The sequence below is a fragment of the Rhynchophorus ferrugineus genome, unplaced genomic scaffold (genome assembly GCF_030347505.1).
Source record: "Rhynchophorus ferrugineus isolate W39M unplaced genomic scaffold, kcgeb_rfMv2 rfM4, whole genome shotgun sequence".
Classification (NCBI taxonomy): domain Eukaryota; kingdom Metazoa; phylum Arthropoda; class Insecta; order Coleoptera; family Curculionidae; genus Rhynchophorus; species Rhynchophorus ferrugineus.
In genome coordinates, this window is record NW_027472583.1 from 1786165 (window position 1) to 1806166 (window position 20002).

Consider the following 20002-nt stretch of genomic DNA (forward strand, 5'->3'; position numbering starts at 1 on the left):
AATCTTTAGACAACTAGACCAACTCAGATGGGATCTAACAGAAAACAACAAGCTTTGGGAGGCGAAAATTAATATTAGTAGAGTATTATCAGGGCCTTAACACCACTGACATCAGCAAACGCAACTTAAGCTTATTTTTGCGTCTCAGAATTGGTCACTGCAAACTGACCCATGAGTTTCTCATTAAAGGACCACACGTCGAATGTGGTTCCTCACTGTCTATTAAACACATACTAAGCGAATGACGAAGATATAACTCGCAGAGACGATTGTTCAACCTTGGAGAAGCGATGCGCCAGTGTCTTAGGCTGGAGGACCTGGACAAGCTGATTAATTTTCTAACCGTAACATGACTACCGCTAGAAATATAATAGTGTGCATCTATGTAATATCATGAATGTTCGTTTACATTTTTTGTATCTTGTATCTGTGATGGGAGTTCTTTATTTATTTTTTTGAAGTTGGTTTAATTTTTTTTGTTAAAAATGTTTTATACTCAATACTCGCCAATTAGTTGCAGTGTTAAATGGAAATATTGATATCTAACACAAATTGTTTTTTGTTAAACATGAGTCCGTTAATGGCTTGGCAACAAGGCTCTAAAACTGTGGTATCATTGTCCATAATAAACTATACTGAAGGTAAATCATTATTTTAGCTAGTCAAGCAGGTTCACTAGACCTTTTTCCGCACACCATGCAACTAACAAAAAATCGCCAACGGGATTGTTCTTTTGTTTTCGCATTATAAATCACGCGAAATACGAATTGGTTCATTTTCTTTTCGCTTTGGAATGGCAGAATAATCTTTAGAATCTGGAATTTCTTTGAAAAGGCACGAGGACTGATTCGGACAAACCACCCTACGTATGTTTTTACGCAAATACCATGCCAAAAATAAATTTTATTTCCGTAAAAAGTAATTATCTTGAAAGGATAATTACCTTTTAAATAATACACTTCTATTTTTAGCTCAAAACGCTGGAATAGTAATGGGTTCTGTATGTGACGTCACTCTTATAAAAGCTTGATATTCCTAACTTTTTTCTTTCGTATTTTCGCAATCATAAAACTACTTTTATGAATTCGAAGTATCAGATAAATGGTGCAAACATGATTGAAATTATCCGTAATAATGCAAATTTAAATTATCCATACCTATATGGACCTATGGAATTTAGTTATGGGTATGCTCTGTGAGGAGTAATGTCACCATGAAACAAGTATTTCAGAATAAAGTCTTGAATCAAACTGCTGCAACTCGTGTAACACTGAACTAGGATGCAATGAAGTTTACTAAATGGTGAAAACACTGAAAACTGCTAAGTAAGGGCCAATGGGTCTTATTACTACTGTTCTATTGTTGCTACTGTTCTATTGTACTTGCATTAATATACAAGTAAGACGAGTAAGGAATTAATAAAAAGTTAATTGAGATATCTTTAGATTAAAATCAATGTACCTCGTACCCATATATAACTTTATATCTGAAAAATGCAATATAAAATAACACAAACTGTTATTACATACTCTAAGTTCAAAATAATTTTTGGTCATATTTTCGTTATATTTCTAATTCTAAAATTAGTTAACCTGAGATATAACATATACGACGACCTCCTTTACATCCAGTTAAAAAGTTTCCATTAAGTAATTAAACACGCAATAAACCAAGTTTAATGTGGATCTGGAATTTTTCATCAACCAAACATTATATTATGTACAAAGCTCTTGATATAACATAGGACCATAATGAACAATATATATTGGTTTGTGCTTAATGACATTAGTCAGTCAATTAAAATTACCTTGGTTTCTTCATCTCTTCAATTTTTTACCTTACCTGTCGTTTATATTATCCAGTCACTGACATCAAACCATCATGGAAAATTATTTCTTTTGGCCCAATTTGAACAATATATTGATTTTATATTGTACAAGTGTGTTTCGATTTTCTTTACATTGAATATTGAAAATGTGCCTTCATGCAAAATTCTAATAAATTTTTTTTTCAAGGCAACACTTTTCTTATGTTGTGGATCAGTCCCAAATGCTATACCCAATCAAACGCCTTTGAGATATCCAGGAATATTACAGAGTAGAGTTTCATATAGTTTATTAGCACAATAAATATGTTTGAACTGCTAGTTACATAAAATACTGTTATATAAGTAACAGGTCAATTGAAAAGTCCCCGGCCAGCATAGTAAAATACATTTTTTTGGCAATATTAGTTTTTTTATTCAACATAATTCGCTTCAAGGGTGATGCACTGATTATAGCGATTATAACTTAATATTGATAAGATCTGAGAACAGGAAATAGTCGCTGGGCCACATCTGGAAAATACGGTGTATAAGGAAGCAATTCGAAGCCTAATTAATGGATTTTTGTTTTGGTGAAGCAGCACATTCTTTTTCTCCAATTGCGGCCGTTTTTCGACGATTTCGTCCTTCAAACGGTCCAATAACGCTATGTAATGGTCGCTGTTGATGGTTCTTCCTGTTTCAAGGTAGTCAATGGAAATTATTCCATGCGCATCTCAATATACAGACGTAATAACCTTGCCAGCCGACTGTTGCGTTTTCCCACGCTTTGGAGCGGGTTCATCGTGTGCAGACCACTCGGATGACTGTCGATTGGACTTTCATTCAATTCAATTTACGGTCATTCAAAATCATTTTGTGGATTTTTAAAATGTTTTCCTCGGTAATAGCCTCTTTTGGGCGTCCACTACTTTCAACGTCTTCGGTGGTTATTTCACCACGTCTAAACTTAACATACCAATCCTTGATGGTTGATTTTCATGGGGCAGTGCTCGGAAACTTGACATCAAGCCAAATTTTTGCTTCGACTGTTATTTTTTCCTTCAAAAAGCATTCAACACGTGAAATTACTTTTCATCCATTTTTTTCACAATAACAAAAGTTGCTTCACTCAAAATGCTATAATTCGCAAACTAATGATCCGACAACTGTCAAATTTATATATGCATGTTTTGAGGGTTAGGGCTAACTAAAAAACATATGGATTTCATTCTAGTAGCGACATCTATGTGTCAGGTCGGGCCTTTCCAATTGACCTTTTAGAAACACCACAAAGTGATTTTCAAATAATGAGAAAGTCTTCTATCACCAAATATTAGTTTTGAAATTACCACTTGTTGCGGGAACAGTGATTAATATTTTTCAATATGTTTTTTTTTAAATAAAGCATTCATTTTCATAATTAAAACAATGCACATAATAGTTATATGTTATAAAACCAACGTCTGTTCTAATAGTTAGTCTTTTGTTTTGGTTAACTACGCTATTATGGACTCAAAATTAGTTGTATTACTACCAACAAGTACATGACGTAGCGACAAGCGTTCTGACGACAACAGTGTTTATTTCGCTATTATTTAATATGACTTAATACCTGAGATCTAAGTAGGATATTACGACAGAAATTCTGTAGACATAGACTAGAACAATTGAAACAAAACAAGGAAATAATTAGTCGATGGTATATGTATGAATCAGTACAATAACAGGAATTATCCTAAATCATTTTTGTATCTAACGTGTAAATTATTTTATTCAACATTTAGCGTGTCAGCTTGTTTTACTATTATGGACTTGGTATTTACGAGATTACTCATATAGCTAATTGTTGGCTTCCTAATTGAAATCTCGTTTATTGAGTGACTAATTGATAAGGACTCTGCATTTTGTTGTTATTTACACAATCTCTGCCTAGGGCAGTAAAAAAGTACAAGTGGCAGTCAACTATACTGGTTGGTCGGAAGATACTCTCAACTTGATCTAAATTCAAAGAGGTTGATTTATAAGACAATCATAAAGCCAATTTGGACCTATGGGGAGCAAATATGGGGTTGTACTAAAAATTCAAATCAACTGGTTATCCAATGCTATCAAAACAAGGTTCTTCGATTGATTACCAATGCCTATCGCTACGTAACCAACGAAGATCTCGCCGTGTAGCACGAAAGAAGATTACTAAATCATACTAACGTGGAAGCAATACAACTGCTGGACAGCGCGCAGGATTGAAGCGAACCAAACCATACGAACTTATATAAAGTTATACCTTTAGTGTAAACTATAGCTATAAGTTATTATAATTTTATAATTGAGGAATACATATTCATGTATTTTTTCGCATTCGTCTTTCTTGTGTGCTAATGTAAGTACAACAGAACTGTAAGTAATAAATTAATTTGTAAATTAAGATTGTACTAAGCGTATCTAATAAATATGTTCTAAAAAATTACACAATTAAAAAGAGGGAGGTTGGTACGTCATATAGCGTCAGCCTTGTAGTCCTTCTTTTTAGTTGAGATTATTCTTGTAAATCTCAAAATTCTTTCCAGGTTTTATCTAAGAAATCAAATCTGAGTCAATCAGTCAAATCTGAGGGAACGGAGTGTACATATCTCGAATATTGTAATGTTTTTTCAAGTACTTATCATTCTCTCCGTTTCTACTGTATATATTTATTCATCTTGTCTACACCATTGTTCCAACATTTTTTCAAACACACAAAACAATGAGTACTACCTTTGCTAACAACGAACAACAACTTGAATGCGTCTTCCAAGAGTCAAAGCGTAGTCAAAGTAAGGGTTATTGTAAGAAAAACTAAGTAAGGGTCTTTCTAGGCAAGTACCTAGATTTAAGTCACTATAAATAAAAAATAAAAAAGGTGATATGTTAAGGATGGAATTGGACGTTGGTTTTAATAAGTGTATTGAACTTTATGCAAAATAATTTCACAACCTATTATACCTTCGTTTAAATTCTAAATTATTCTATTTAACCTTTCCATATTGTTCAGTTTTCGTAAATAATAAGCAATTAATAACAATGACAGACGCAAGCTTAGTCTATTCTAATAAGCGTGGCAACTAGCAACAATTACATAATTTTATAAACATTAATTAACACAAAAAGATACATTTCGAAGATATATTAAATTATAACATGCATTTTTTTAACTTCTACATGATTATTATTAGTAAACAATAGTATGGACGGAAAAAATAATACTTTAATTACATTTAAAAACGTTTTATATAGTATTGTACAATAAGTGTGGCAAATAATAAACAAAAAATAAATACTAGCATCGACACAAACAACATTCAACAAATATAACTAGTTTAATAATGTCTTTCTTTAGTTGATATATAATATCCAATCACATATTATTATTATTATTGTGTATTAATTAATTTTTGTTTAATGTTTATTGATTAACAAATAACACTAAGGTATGCGATTTAAGGAAATTGAATTTATCAAAATGTTACGATAATTATGATTGTTTATATTTCTTTTTATGTCATAAAGTGATTGCTGATGAGATCACAGGTTTGTATCAGTCAAACAAGTGTTTGTAATTAAATTGTTGAATTTTAAGGAAATTGTAGTGAACTTTCTCACTCCCAGACTATCATTATAATTTTACGAACCGATGAATCAGTTAATAGAAACTGGCTGTATAGGAGAGCTCGAGTCTTCATCAGAATTTCCATTTGTGTCACCGCAAACTAAAAATACTATTTTAGAAACCCTTCTTCAGCTGCTGGAAATAGATTCGATATCACAGACCTAGTACTATTTAGTCTGCAACTATAAATATCCAACTATTCACGATTAAGTTCTTCACTTAACGCTGGTCATTTATTAGTCGTTAAGTATTTTAGTCTACGACGACGGCGAGTTAGGCCTCATGTCATAGTTTAATTTAACTAATGAATACAAATTTGTTTTGTTTATTCGGTTGGAATAAACAATATGCATCAATAAATGATTGGTTTAAATTACTTTTAAAATAATAGGATAAAAATATATTCTTACAACCAATCTTAACTTATTGAGAGTATCCCTTCATGCGAAACTTTGAAAATATATGACTCCAACAGGTTTTACCATTATTGGTGCCATCTTAAATATCTTGTGTAACATGCTTTAGTCTCAAATTGGTATTAAAAATGTATGTCAATATAACAATTGGTTTTTGTGGGCGTTGTTTCCATAATTCAGGTGAAATATAATCAAATGAGGAGTTATGGTAAAAATACATCGAGAATTTACAATAAAATATGTTTTCTAGTGCATATATCATTAAAACTTAGATTAGTATAATTAATTTGTTGCGGTTATATCATGGTGATTATAGTTATGTGCATTAGTAGTATGTTAAAAAATTATCAAACTTAGATTTTTAACACAAAAAAGAGAACGTTCTAAAATAAAATATGTACATAAAAATCGTTGTAATAACTAAATAAAAATAAACAGAAACCTTATTTAACCTATCTACTACACGAATTTTATATTCTACTATATACACACAATTTAGCTTAATACCCACCTAAACTTATTTATCTATTTACAATATTATTTTAACTACCACTAACTGATCACTTATATGATCACGCGTATGAGCTGAACGCTCTAACCGTTACACCATGGAAGCAGTTGCTTACAATATTTCTACGAGTTCTCATATGATATGGTTAGTGCTTCAAGAACCAAGAATGGCATTTGTACTGAACGACTTCCGATTTTCCGGCACATTAGCTCAGCAATAACATTATACACAAATATGAAAACTTTATACGTGCCTTTGAATTTTGATAGTTTCCCTCGATTTCTCCCGCTTTCTCTCACAGATGCTGACTTGGTTCCAATGGGTCCACCTCGGAAGTGCACTCTTCCGAAAAAGAATTTTTAAAATCGGCCCATAATTGACGGAGAAATCGGCGTACATTAAATATATATATATATATATATATATATATATATATATATATATATACAGTCGAACATAGAACCTCCTTCTTTTTCGAAGTCGACGTATAAGCTGTCTAGCGATTATTAGTAATTAAAGTACACACTTTATAATTTTTTTTTAAATAACGTTTAATGCAATTTATATGATTCATCTTCGAGAAAAAAAGGGCCGGTAATTGCTCGTGTGTTAAGTGAACGAGGGAGTTCTGGGAGAGAGTTGGTGCCTGTATTTCATATTCTTAAGTATGTGTCGAAAATAAGATAGTAGTAAATGATTTGACTGTCATCAATTAAAAAATCACTTTTTAAAGGGCATTTGCGAATTGATATGTTTTGATTGGCATGAACAGGCTAATTCGAAAGGTTTTCTAGTGGTTTTACTAATTTTAGATGATCTTAGTACTCGGATTTTTTTTGTGTTAAACCAGTTCCTACTCTTGACCTATATTCAAAAGAGAGGAATGTTTGATGCCGAATACGTTGTATATTTTACCTGCAGTCGCCGTCAACTTTTATAGGGATTAAATTTCCAAGTGCCAGGCTACTGATTGACAGGATTTTCATTTCAGGTACCTTGTAGAATTAGTTCCTAATAATGTATAAGCGTTTCTTTTTCAAGTTTTAAGTTTTAATAATGCCATCATATTAAACATTCTTTATGATTAAATCATAATATACTTAATAATATCTTACTGATTAATTGTTTGTGAGTAATTAAATTTGATCTCACGATCAAGATAAAATTTATTCTAAAATTTTGTATATAGCTCTCATAGGAATAGCAGTGGGTCTCTTGGATCTCCTTCCTGAGGAATCCCATCCTGTCGAGTGGAAGACTATAAATACTTTACGAGATATACGCGTAGTCTGTCTCAAACATAATTTTATCTGGGTGCCATCCAGTTTGCGCCTAAAAATAGTCCTTTTATAAAACATCGAATGTACGGATAGAGCGAAAAAAACAATCAATGTCATTGCGTATAAGCTTTTGCCGCATGTGCGTCCGATTCGCATAGTTTAGACTACTTCAAGCGCGTGTCAAATGATAAACAATTTAGGTTTGGTATAGTGCATATGTGTTGATTAAATCATTCTTTCCATTTCGTTCCTTAGGTATTTTTTAAAATACAGATTCTATATTCTATATTGTAATGTATATTGTATATGGTTAAACCAAAGTGAGGGTCATCTTAATGACACTATTTCTTACATGATATATTTTTTATAACATCTGTATTAGAATACAATCTTAATTATATATTAATTTATTACTACTTTTCATTTGTACTTGGATTAATTCACAAGCAAGACGAATGCGAGAAAATACATCAATATATTATTCCTCAATAATAAAATTATAATAACTTATAGCTATAGTTTACACTAAAGGTATACACTTTATATAAGTTAGTATGGTTTTGTTCGCTTCTGTCTCCTGACATCCTACGCGCTGTCCATTCCATTTGATTTCAAGATCATTGTGCAGTTCTTCGTTGACTACGTAGCGATAGGTATTGGTAATCAATCAAAAAACCTTGTTTTGACAGCGTTGTATACGACGCGCTGTCCAGCAGTTGTATTGCTTCCACGTTAGTATGATTTAGTTATCTTCTTTCGTGTTTCAAGGAGAAATTTCGGATAACTTCGCAAATCCATTTGATTTCCAGATCATCGTGCAGTTCTTCGTTGGTTACGTAGCGATAGGCATTGGTAATCAATCGAAGAACCTTATTTTGACAGCGTTGTATGACTAGTTGATTTAAATTTTTAGTGCACCCCAATATTTACACTCCTTAAGTCCCAATTGGCTTTATAATTGCCTTATAGATCAACCTCTTTGATTTTAGATCAAATTGAAAGTATCTTCCGACTAACCAGTATAGTTGTTTTATTTTGTTTCTAATGTGTTTTGCTTTTTGTCTAACGTGGTGGTTCCAATTTAGTCTACCGTCAAGATGGATTCCAAGGTATTTAGCTGATTCTGCTTGAGGAATAGGGCATCTATTGAATGATATAATTAAATTTTTATTATTTCGCCGCAATGCAAAACTAACGTGGACAGAATGTCTTATGTGATATAAAATATTTTTGATAGTTTAATCTCTTAATAATGTTGGCCATTGTTTAAACTTCTTCAAAAAAATATTGAAGAAATAATCAATACAACCTATCAATATTAATCTCAAAAACAGCCAACACTATAATTAACAGAACCAAATGCTCTTGTTACGTTACTTATTAACATTCACCTCGAACTAAGTAAGAATCTAATTTAAATGAAGAAAACGAAAATAGTTCGGATTTAATCTGTGTGCTTATAGTCCACATAGAATGCCAAAGAAATTTGAATTTGAGTACTTATAGTTTTAGTAAGTAAACTTAGTACTTTAACTATAAGTTATCTATTCAAAACAAAATCCTGAATCGATACAACTAATTACGCCTTAAGAGATATATCTAATACACATTGGTATTGATAAGAGAATGGTCAGCAGTCACAAACAGATACACTACAAAACTGAAATGGTCAATTGACTTAATTGTTCTAAAAACATTAAGTTGAATTATATCCTATGGCAAGGTTAACCTACTTGACGAAATGTCAACAATTAGAAACTCAAAGTAGCTGTAGCAAATTTATAATAAAAAAAACGCGGCAAATTAATTCAATTAATTTGTCCACGGAATTTGCTATAGTGTAGTTCACAGAATCCTTTTTCTTTATTAATATTTATATTTAATTAACAAGAAACTACGCATCATCTCATCATATTATATTCAAGCCACAGCTAATTATAAATCTATACCATTATCGATTTATATTTTATTCAGGTACGTCTCTATTTCGGTGATATAATTACGGAAAATTTTGGTTAATATAAACTATAAATAGCTTTTTAACGTACACTGAATATATATTTGTATATTATGAATTAATTATAATGTAAATTGAAGACACACAGCAAGAAATAACGCACCCATTCAAACCAAGTAGGTGTTCTAGCGAAATACCGTTTTATTGCATATATGCGCTTAGAATAGTTTATACAATTAATAAGAAATATGTCAGAATCTCACTTTGGATATATTTCCACTGCGAATAAACGCTTTATTTAGGAACATTATTATACAATATTGCCTTCAATATCACGTGATGGTTGGATTTTGTCTTTAATCGCTTCGAAAGTGCACATATATTACAACTGAAACTCTACAGAGCAGATAGGAATGGTCCCTGTACAAGGATGACATGCGAAAGCGTCCCGCATTTTTAAAAACTTGTTAATATACAGACCAGTCTCTATACGTGATGAAAATTGGGTTAATTTAGGTGTCTGAATATTGGCAATTATCTAGATGAATGCCTTAACCTTAAAGATAACTTATTGCCTTAAGACTTATTTAAAAATAGTATTCTGTAAGAATAATGGAAGATATGAGTATAGCTGACCAGAATATACGTTACTGGCTTCTCCTAGATACGGGGGAGATGGGTTTGGTCTGTTTTCTAATAGACAAAAATCCTCATTTTCGCTTTATATCGCCGTTCAACAAGTCGCTTCTTCTTTTCTTGAATAAATCAGTTTTAAAAGTAACTTAATAGTTTTTGTGTTCAAAAACCTTCGTTTCATAAATTGTTTACCTCTAGTGTGATATATCTATCAATTATTTACATTTATTTATATACTTATATACCAAAAAAAAAGTTATTCCACCTATAAAAAGAGACTGATTTATTTTGGATAATTTGTTTTTGTACTAAAAAATTCTTGATGCTAACGGGTCTTGTCTCAAAAAAAGTCTTGTCTAAATGATCATGATGATGATCTTTTCCATATATATGAAAGAATGGTGGAAGAGAGGGAAAATGGGCTCCTTCTTTCTTCAAATTTTGTTTCAGTTCTGTCGATTCGTCGATTTTTAGCGAAACGTCAGTGGTAGCTTTTTTGAAGAATTGCCATAAGATTGTTGTTTTCCTTGACAACATTATATGATTTTTAAGAATTAGTTTAATTTCTCAATTATTTTTACGTGACAAACTTCACGCATACTGTAACAGAAGTTGTTTGGACGGACACGATGGTAGATGGAGTGATGCGCGGGTGTTTAAAGGAACTCGCAGAGCACGATCGTGTGGCCCAGATAAATAATACCAATAGCTTGAATTGGTAGCCTACCGACGGTAGGTTTTCTACTGGTCCACGTTACTTCCATGGCTCGCACGTCCTTTATATTTTTTATCACTTATTTTAACAAGAATTCACGAATATTAGTGAGATTTGCGTTTTGTTTAGTAATAGAAAATATTTTAGTTTTTTTAGTTATTTTTTGGGAGTTTCTTTAGTTTTTTTTGGGAGCTCTGCAGCACTGCAGCGCTTATGCAACAGCCGCCAGTGGTATTACCACAGATAACCATCTATTAGTAGAACCAAAAATCCTATGTATTTCCATAGCTTAATATTTAGATTTGGGTCTGTTCAATATACGTAAACATGTCATGTTTGTTTTGATATCAGTTTGGTTTCGAACACTGAAAATAAATTGTTTTATAATGACATAAATTTGCGGATATTTTGAGGATTTAAAATAAAATTCACAAAACAGTCAACAGTTGACGACTATAATTATTGTGTTTGTAAATTACAGAATGATCGTTCCCAACGATCAACATAATACCAGAGACATAAATTAAAACGGACGATGTAATTGCAGGAATAGTAATAACGAATTTTTAAAATACTCATACGAATAGCTATTTTCAGATAGAGCAATGCGGTCCAAACCAATTCAAACCAACTAACCAATTTCTATGTAGGCGAATTTGGAGACAAACCCAGACGGTACATTTTCCAGCGAATGTTCCTGATTTTCGCGCGCGGATAAATATTTGTCGCGCTTTTTATAAAAATGATCGTCATCTATCCTGCGTCCAGATTATTATAGTTAAATGTGGGCTCTGGTTATTTTTCTTTTAATAGCGTACATTGTCTAGATGCTTAAATTTCAGGCGATCCAACTATGATATAGAAAAATAATTTTAACAAAATAACTGAACCGACTTCTTACCTATTATCTATTTACAATGTTATTTTAACTACTACTAACTGAACACGTCGGTGCCAAGTAACAAATTAGATTTGTTTTGTTCCTAATTTAATTTTATGTTCACAAAATTATATTATAATATCTGTATTGTTTGGGCTCGACACTGACTTCAAACTGATCAGTTAGTAGTAGTTAAAATAATATTGCAAATAGATAAATATAATTATGTAGGTATTAAGCTAAATTGTGTGTATATAGTAGAATATAAAATACGTGTAGTGGATAGGTTAAATAAGGTTTTTGTTTATTTGATTTTAAAACGTTTTCTTTTCTCTTAGGAATCTAGGTTTCATTATTTTTCACTTTTTAGTGAGTTCCTTATTTATTTTTTGAAGTCGGTTTAATTTTTTCATTTAATATATTTTATTTTTCTCATTTTAGTATTAGATATTTACTCAATAAATTACGCAGTTATTTTATTAAATATTACAATCGGTACAATTATAACAAGAAACAATGATTGAAAATAAGGAGCGCTTCGGACCCCGGGGTCCGCTACCTAGCCTAGGTGATTTGACAAATGTTCTAAGTAAACTAGAACAAAAAGTTATTGCCCCCGCTGGGAATTGAACCCACTATCTCCATCTGGTAGCTGAACTCGTTAACCATTACACTATATAAACAGTTGTTTACTATATTTCTACGAAATCTTATATGCTATAGTTAGTGCTTCAAAAGCAAACTGAATGGCTTTTGCACTGAACCACTGCCGATTTTCGGATCAGCTCAGCAATAACATACACACACATCTGATTATTTTGAGGGTTTCTATTGATTTTCCCCCCTTCTCCCATCAGATCCTGACTTAGTTCCAATGGGACCACCTTGGAAGTGCACAGTGTGAATAAAAAAATAATTTTGAAAGTCGGTCGGTGTCGGCAAAGATACATTTAAAGAAATATTCCGAAACAAAGAATGCAGTTTGATTAAGTAAAGATATAGGCGGTTTTACTAGTTTCCTTGTAGAAATAAACACTTAACAATTGGGTCACTTGATCGGGATTTTGTTCAAATCAGCGTAGGGTCCATTTAATGGGAAAAATAGATAAGAGTTATTCTTACATAAGTTGTTTATTTATTTTGCCACATATTGGGATAAAATATTTCAGCAAGTATTTTATTTACTAGATTAAATTCACTTTATAATCAAAAAATGAATATGGCTCATTGTACCTCCTAATTGATGTCTATTGAACCACCTAATGCAATCACTTTATCCCATGGGTTATATAGACCTTTATACATTAAAACACATCAAATATCGGAACAAAAACATAACAAAATTTGTAGGGCTCTTCATAGAGATAAAACCAAAACTTAAACTTGAAAAAAAGTAACTTAATTTAGTCACTGGCAGAGTTACATTCATCAAACCTAAATATCATTCACACTAGATATGCCTTTAATGTGAGGTATATCTAATGCCATTTTCTTCAACCAGCTCAGTGTATCCTGTACAGAACTTAGTGGACTCTAGACAAAATAATCATTTTCTTCAGTGTCTGATGAAAACTTAGTTTTCTAAACATTCTTCTTATTCTTCTTGTTGAATTTTTATTAATTTTCTGGAACTGGAAGAGACTAGTACCTTCTGATTACCGCTTGTTCTTGGCTGGCACCTGGTTTCTTTCGACACAGTATTGCTACGTTGTCAGAAAAGTGGTGAAAACTTGTACAGAATGATGAAATATATTTTGATACCATTTTAAAGTGCACCTAATATATTGGCAACGAAATAGGTTTTTAGGACAGTTCAAATCTTACAGTTTATACAAAGGCTCTTTGCAACAGACACGTCCATTTAGCTACTCGTCGACAGCAAATGTAAAATACTTCGCAATTTCGACGGATTTATTACGATTGAACAAAGTCCTCTCCCATCACAGACAGAAAAAACAATTACTTAAAAGTAAAAATAAATGTCTGGGGACACAAAGTCTGCTCTGGGCGTAACGACGTCCACGTTATCGTGCGTTGGCAAGGATCCTGGTTTCAATTTTTCGCATCCCATCAGCTCAAGATTATAAATCAAACATAATAAATACCCCTGCCTGTTCCATAAAAAACACTAAATCATAACGGTTTATTTTAGAAAAATCCATTTGGTACGCATCTTTTAAATTAACTTGATATATCCTCGACGTTGCGGTTTTTATTAAAAACACGGTAAACGTCGAAATTTATTGTTTAATGTACGTCTAATATCTGGGAAATTTTGCCTATCCAGTACACGTAACCAAGAGATGTTTATTTCAAACGTAGCAGGTAGCAGGTAAAATAAACTGCGGACTGTATAAAATGGTTAAAGATTTGTTTATTGAGACTAGATTAAACATTTTACCTAAATCGCGATTTTGCTAGAATTATTTTCCAGTAGGCCGAGTTTATGGCTGCTTAAGAGTTATCAAAACAATATCTAATGCTTGCAGGTTTTATTAATTATTTGCTCTGGGTTTTGGCTGTTGGTTAACGCTTGCATCATCACTAATCCATAGTCGATGTCCAGGCAGAGTGTTTTTCTGCGTTCTCTATGTTTTGACAAGGTTAGGGTTGTATTTCATTATACTAACAGTGAACTCTTTTTCACACCGCCTATGAGGTAGAGTTTTAAGCGCGTTTTTTATGTAGCGGTATCCCCTGGAAGTCTAATTCACTTATTATAATTGTATACCCAAGTAATCTTAAGTATAAATTAAGTAATATTTTACTTTCATTTGAGAGCATATTTACTTTTTGACATTTAGTTTTTGTTTTCTGCGTTCCAGTGTTTATTTGTCAAGTCATTTTGATATCACTGTATTTCTTCATTCCTCTGTTACTACCTGTGTATACTTTTCTTGTTAAAATTAATCGCTGCATACTCCTTAATATATTTGCAATAACTGACTGCAAAATAGTTAGTATTAATTATTTTCTCATATATTGTAACCGAATGCTCATATATTTACTGAATAATTACACACAAATCTATCACACTCTACAATGCGATTTTTTCAGTTGTTCTATATTAATTATACTATATAATAATATATAATAATATAGTTCTATATCTTTAGTTGTGTACCCTCTCGTTACCCTGTCTCAGTAATTGTCACCCTTGGACCATAATTTCCAACATCCATAAAATTTCATTCTGTCACTGTCACTTTCTGAGTTACTATTCACGCAAATAACGAATTTATTAATTTCCAATCTGTCTAATGCTTGTTCACGATTTCACCATTTGTCAGTTTCTTCAGTGTGCCTTGTCCAAACCGAAAATGTTATTGTAGACTGCTTCTTTCCACGTATTATAACAGTTCTTGCTTGTAAGTCTAGAGAAGCTTGATAAATGCTTGCAATGCTTATGTAGATGCCAAGGAAGCTAATGATTCCTTACCATATACATATTTAATGATTCCGAGAACATTGAGAATATTGGCCACATCACATCACATCATTGGTCTCTGCAAAATTCTTTTAATAGTGTGGATCTGGCTTCAAAAGAGATTTGTAGAAACCAACATTCTGCTTTTCATGCAGAATTCTTAGTGATAGTCCTATAGTGATACAAAAGTTTTTTGAATAAATTACCTTTGAAAAACATAAAATAAAAACTGAAATTACTTTGTTATCTACCCAGTGTTTCAGAATAGGACTAAACTGGAATGTTTGCCAACTGAAATTTCCAGCGTAAAATATTAATATATCGATATATTTTCTGGCTATTGCAAAAAATATAGATGGTTTTATGGATTTTAAAAAGTAATTAAAGTATTTAATAGATCTCGGAAGTACCAAAAATTTAATTTTAAACATTTATTTTTATGAAAAAATATCAAATAATATTGGTAAACAAAAAATATGGATACTTCTGCCAAAAATGTCAATAGTTTTTGTCAAAATATGGGCATCCATAGCCTGATGTTTGAACGTTTTTTGAGCGCTATTTGTGAAGGCAATAATTCTTTGAAACGCTTTCAAGATCACATTAATTTTCTGGAAAAGTTCTTTTGAATACACTAAAGCCCTTTTAAAAATAGATCTAGAATAATAGACATTATAGGTAATATAATACTAGACATTAAGTGCATAACATTGTAGTGCGTTGGTATATTATATATATTTGATTTTAACTTTATTATTTTTCAGGTTTTCAAGAAAGTTACGAATATTTATGTCCAATATTAGTGTTGTTGCTTTTTTTTGGTCTTCTTTAACATATTTCTTATATCACATTCGTATATTTTTTATGAAACATCATGTTATCGCCTTGGTTTGCGCGTTTGTGGTCAAAGCGGCAGGACCTCTTACTATTGTGACAGTCGTAGGAAATTCGTTCGAATCCTGCTAGAGCATGGTCGTAAATTTATGTTTGTGACTGTTTAATATTTGTGATTGTCCTTAGGCAAGAGTGCAAAATCCGACAAGGAAAATCATACCAGTAACGCCAGTAACCAAGATGGGTAAGATAAACTGTAACAGAACTACAATCAGTGTAGATAAACCCTAGTTGGTAAAAAGGAGTCTCTAAAATATACCAAAAACACCATGTTATAAGATAGGACATTTCTCAACAGTATTAGAAACAGCATCGAGTTTCGAATTTTACGAAGAAGACAAGTATTGGTTTCAATTATTCGATTACCTCAAAAGGTGCCTGAAGCACGGCGAAAATAATATCTAACTATAACCAATACTTTGAATAAAAACCTGGTTCAAATTTACAAAAACGAATCTGATAATTTATTTCTACAACCCATAATTATATGCAAGTTTTAAATATGTCGATATACACATTTTTAAAGGTTTAAAATACGTTTTATTTTAAGAATTCTTAGAGGCTCCATACCTGGAGCATTATACCGAAAAACATTTTAAATATTACCTTAGAAGTATATTAAAACGCTGCCCATCAAAACATACTACAGGATATGCTAAGATTATGTAAAAAGGGAGGTAACAGTGTCAAAAACACAAGTGAAAATAATCAATAAATATGTTTACTGGACTAGGAAATGTGTTTAATCAATACGATATTTTCAGTTTATTATCTTATCGTCCGTATTTTTCCATCCAGATAAATTAAAAAGGAAAAACGGTTGTACGTGTGCATGTATATTACCAATTCTCTAAATATTTATGGTCCATAGAAGTTTATGCGAGTGTTTATTCATACTCCATCGTAAATTAATAATTACACATTCTGTCAAAAAGGTACTGAGAATTCATTTACGAAAACAAAATTGTTTTGTTGCTAAGTTGATACAAATTGTCACTTAGTTTGTTCACAGTCGTAAGAGGGCGCATTAAGTTTGACTATTTCAGATGGGAAATTAAAAAATATATATTTTAACAAGATATTTAATTTAAATATTTGTTCACACCCAAATAAAACATTTCAAAACACAACAAATATTATATAAAGAATTGTCACTAACGAAAAAACATAATTGTAAATGGGAATGTACTGAAATGTTTCGTTGAGGATTCTCCAAAAAATTAGATATATCTAAAAATAAGATCATGTTAGACATAAAACAAAACACATTAGGACCAAAATAAAACAACTATAGTGGTTAGTGTGGTAGATTCACAATCAGTCAATCATAAAGCCAATTTGGACCAATGAGGTGCAAATATGGGGTTGCACTAAAAATTAAAATCAAATGGATGACTTCCAACGCTGCCAAAACAAAATTCTTCGATTAATTACCAATACTTCTCGCTATGCAACCAACAAAGAACTGCACGATGACCTGGAAATCAAATTGATGAATACATATCGATGTATTTATCTCGCACTCGTCATGCTTGTGAATTAATCTAAGTACAAATGAAATGTAGTAATAAACTAATTTATAATTAAGATTATACTTAGCATATATAATAGAAATATTACTAAAAAAAATAATAATAAAAATACTAGAATTTGTTGACCTAAAATATGATTGAAAATTTTAGTTTGACTATTGTACATAACTTTGTTAATTTATAAAATTTAAGATATTGCATCATTTACTAATTAACTAATATAGATTATTTGCATACACATTAATAACGTACGTAGATACAGACGTGGATATTTAGTTCTTGATCTTTATGGTGTTGTACTTTATGGTTTCTATCTGCATGAAAATGAGGACAAATCTAAACATTAACATAAAAATGACGTCATAACAATACATTTACTTAAATTTATATTCGAATAATAAAAATTAAAGCCGAATAATTTGAAATAATCTAAATCGACTTGCTATTTCTCATCACATTTGATAGATATTAAAACGTAACTGTGCCAGATATCTTTTAACCTTTTTATTTGCTTAATTTTACTCATATTTCAGTGAGGCTATTTAAAATATATAACACATAATTTACTTTTTTGAAATGAATTTTCGAGGAATGATTATTTTTCTTAATAAAATTAATAATTTATTCGAATTCCTATGTCGATATTAATTATTTTTGAGATTTATTAAGGGAATGATATATTTCTCATTACATGCTATTTAATATAAGTTATTATTCAGTCAGTATGGCTTCTTTTCTCATGATATTTGTAAGTTGCCTCTTTTTACACTCACGATTTTGCTATTCTCGTGTGTTCTGTATTAGAAAAGGTCATTATGTAGCAAGTAAATTCATTATTCTATGATGTAGACCAATCCACCTCTTTTTCAGACGGCCAAGTACTCTTACAATCTTAGGTAGCATCAGCGTTGACCTAACATCAAAGTAATTAGTTTGACAGTCAATCATAAAAGCAATTCTATGAAAGGACCTATGGGATGCAAATATAGGGTTGCACTAATACATCAAACCAACTAGTAATGTACTCAAAATAAAGTTCTACGATTAATTGTCAATGCTTATCGCTACGTAACCAACGAAGAGCTGCACGATGACCTCGAAATCAAATAGATATACGTGATCCAGGATTTGATAAGACATGAAATAAGGTTGCCAAATGACAGCAACATAGACACAGCAATACAGCTACTAAACAACAGACAGGAAATCTGAAGATTGAAGCGAACCTAACCAAACGAACTTGTTAGTGTATACGCGTGTTCTTAACTTTAGCTAAAGTAGTTTTATTTTAGTTTTGGGAATTATATACTGATCTATTTAATCCCGTACTCGCCTTGTTTGTTTGCAACTTCAACAAAACAATTAAGATTATAATCAGAATATCAATAATATATATAATTTGAGATATAATTAATTTAAAAAAAAATTGATTGTTGTTGAACTCAAATCCACTAACTGGGAACAAAGCACAAGGTGTTTCAAAAGAAAGTTTGCAAGTTGTGCAAGAATAAAATCTTCAATATATCTCTACTTTAGGTTTTACTTCGTAAAATATGCTAAGAGCTTTTGAATGTTTACCAACAGCTTGTTTTCATACGGAACTCATTACCATTTTATTCTCTATATACCTAGAAGCCTTGGAAAATTTGTATTTTTATTATACTTAACAAACTCAAAGGTATTTAAAACTTTGAAAAAAACTTTTATGTAATATAAACTGAAAAACGACATTAAGTGTCCATATATAGGCACTGTTGATAATTAGAACTTGTTATGGTTCGCAACAATTATATTACTGACCAATAATCATAAAAGGAACCACAAGATCCCACACGAAGCGTATTTAAAAATAAACTCGCCCAAAACATTTCTGTTGCTAGCAAAGGCATACCGTCCAAATGTTAAATATTTGAATTGTCGGACACACAACTTGAAAACAATATTAAACTTTATCGTTGACCAAGGTCAAGTTTTCGTTAAATACCAACGGAATGGTCAGACAGACGTTTTACAGCTTCCCAGAAAGGATGTGGTCTGTATAACTTTTCTTATGAATTTAACTAATAATAATTTAATTAAGGTTCTTAGATGTTTTTTGAATAATATACTTAATATTGGGGTTTACAGGGGTTATATAAAATAATACGATCACCATGCATTGTACATTGGAATTAGTGCTTCCGTGTAAATAATACGACTCGTATGTATTGCTCAGTTTGCTTTCATAAAAACAGTACGCCGAGAGCTGCACAAAGCTAACATTCATGGTTACGAAAAGCTTCATAATGGAAGCTGATGCGA

General features: G+C 31.4%; 1 protein-coding gene and 1 non-coding gene across 5 annotated transcripts in view; both read left to right on the forward strand.

The window, feature by feature from the left end:
• The window catches only part of LOC143195929 (uncharacterized), a 351357-nt gene that overhangs the window by 258843 nt on the left and 72512 nt on the right, over window positions 1-20002 (forward strand). The gene's annotated exons all lie outside the window — the stretch shown is intronic.
• Window positions 9970-10075, forward strand: LOC143196784 (U6 spliceosomal RNA). The gene has a single exon (XR_013005846.1). It is a non-coding gene; the product is annotated as a U6 spliceosomal RNA (small nuclear RNA).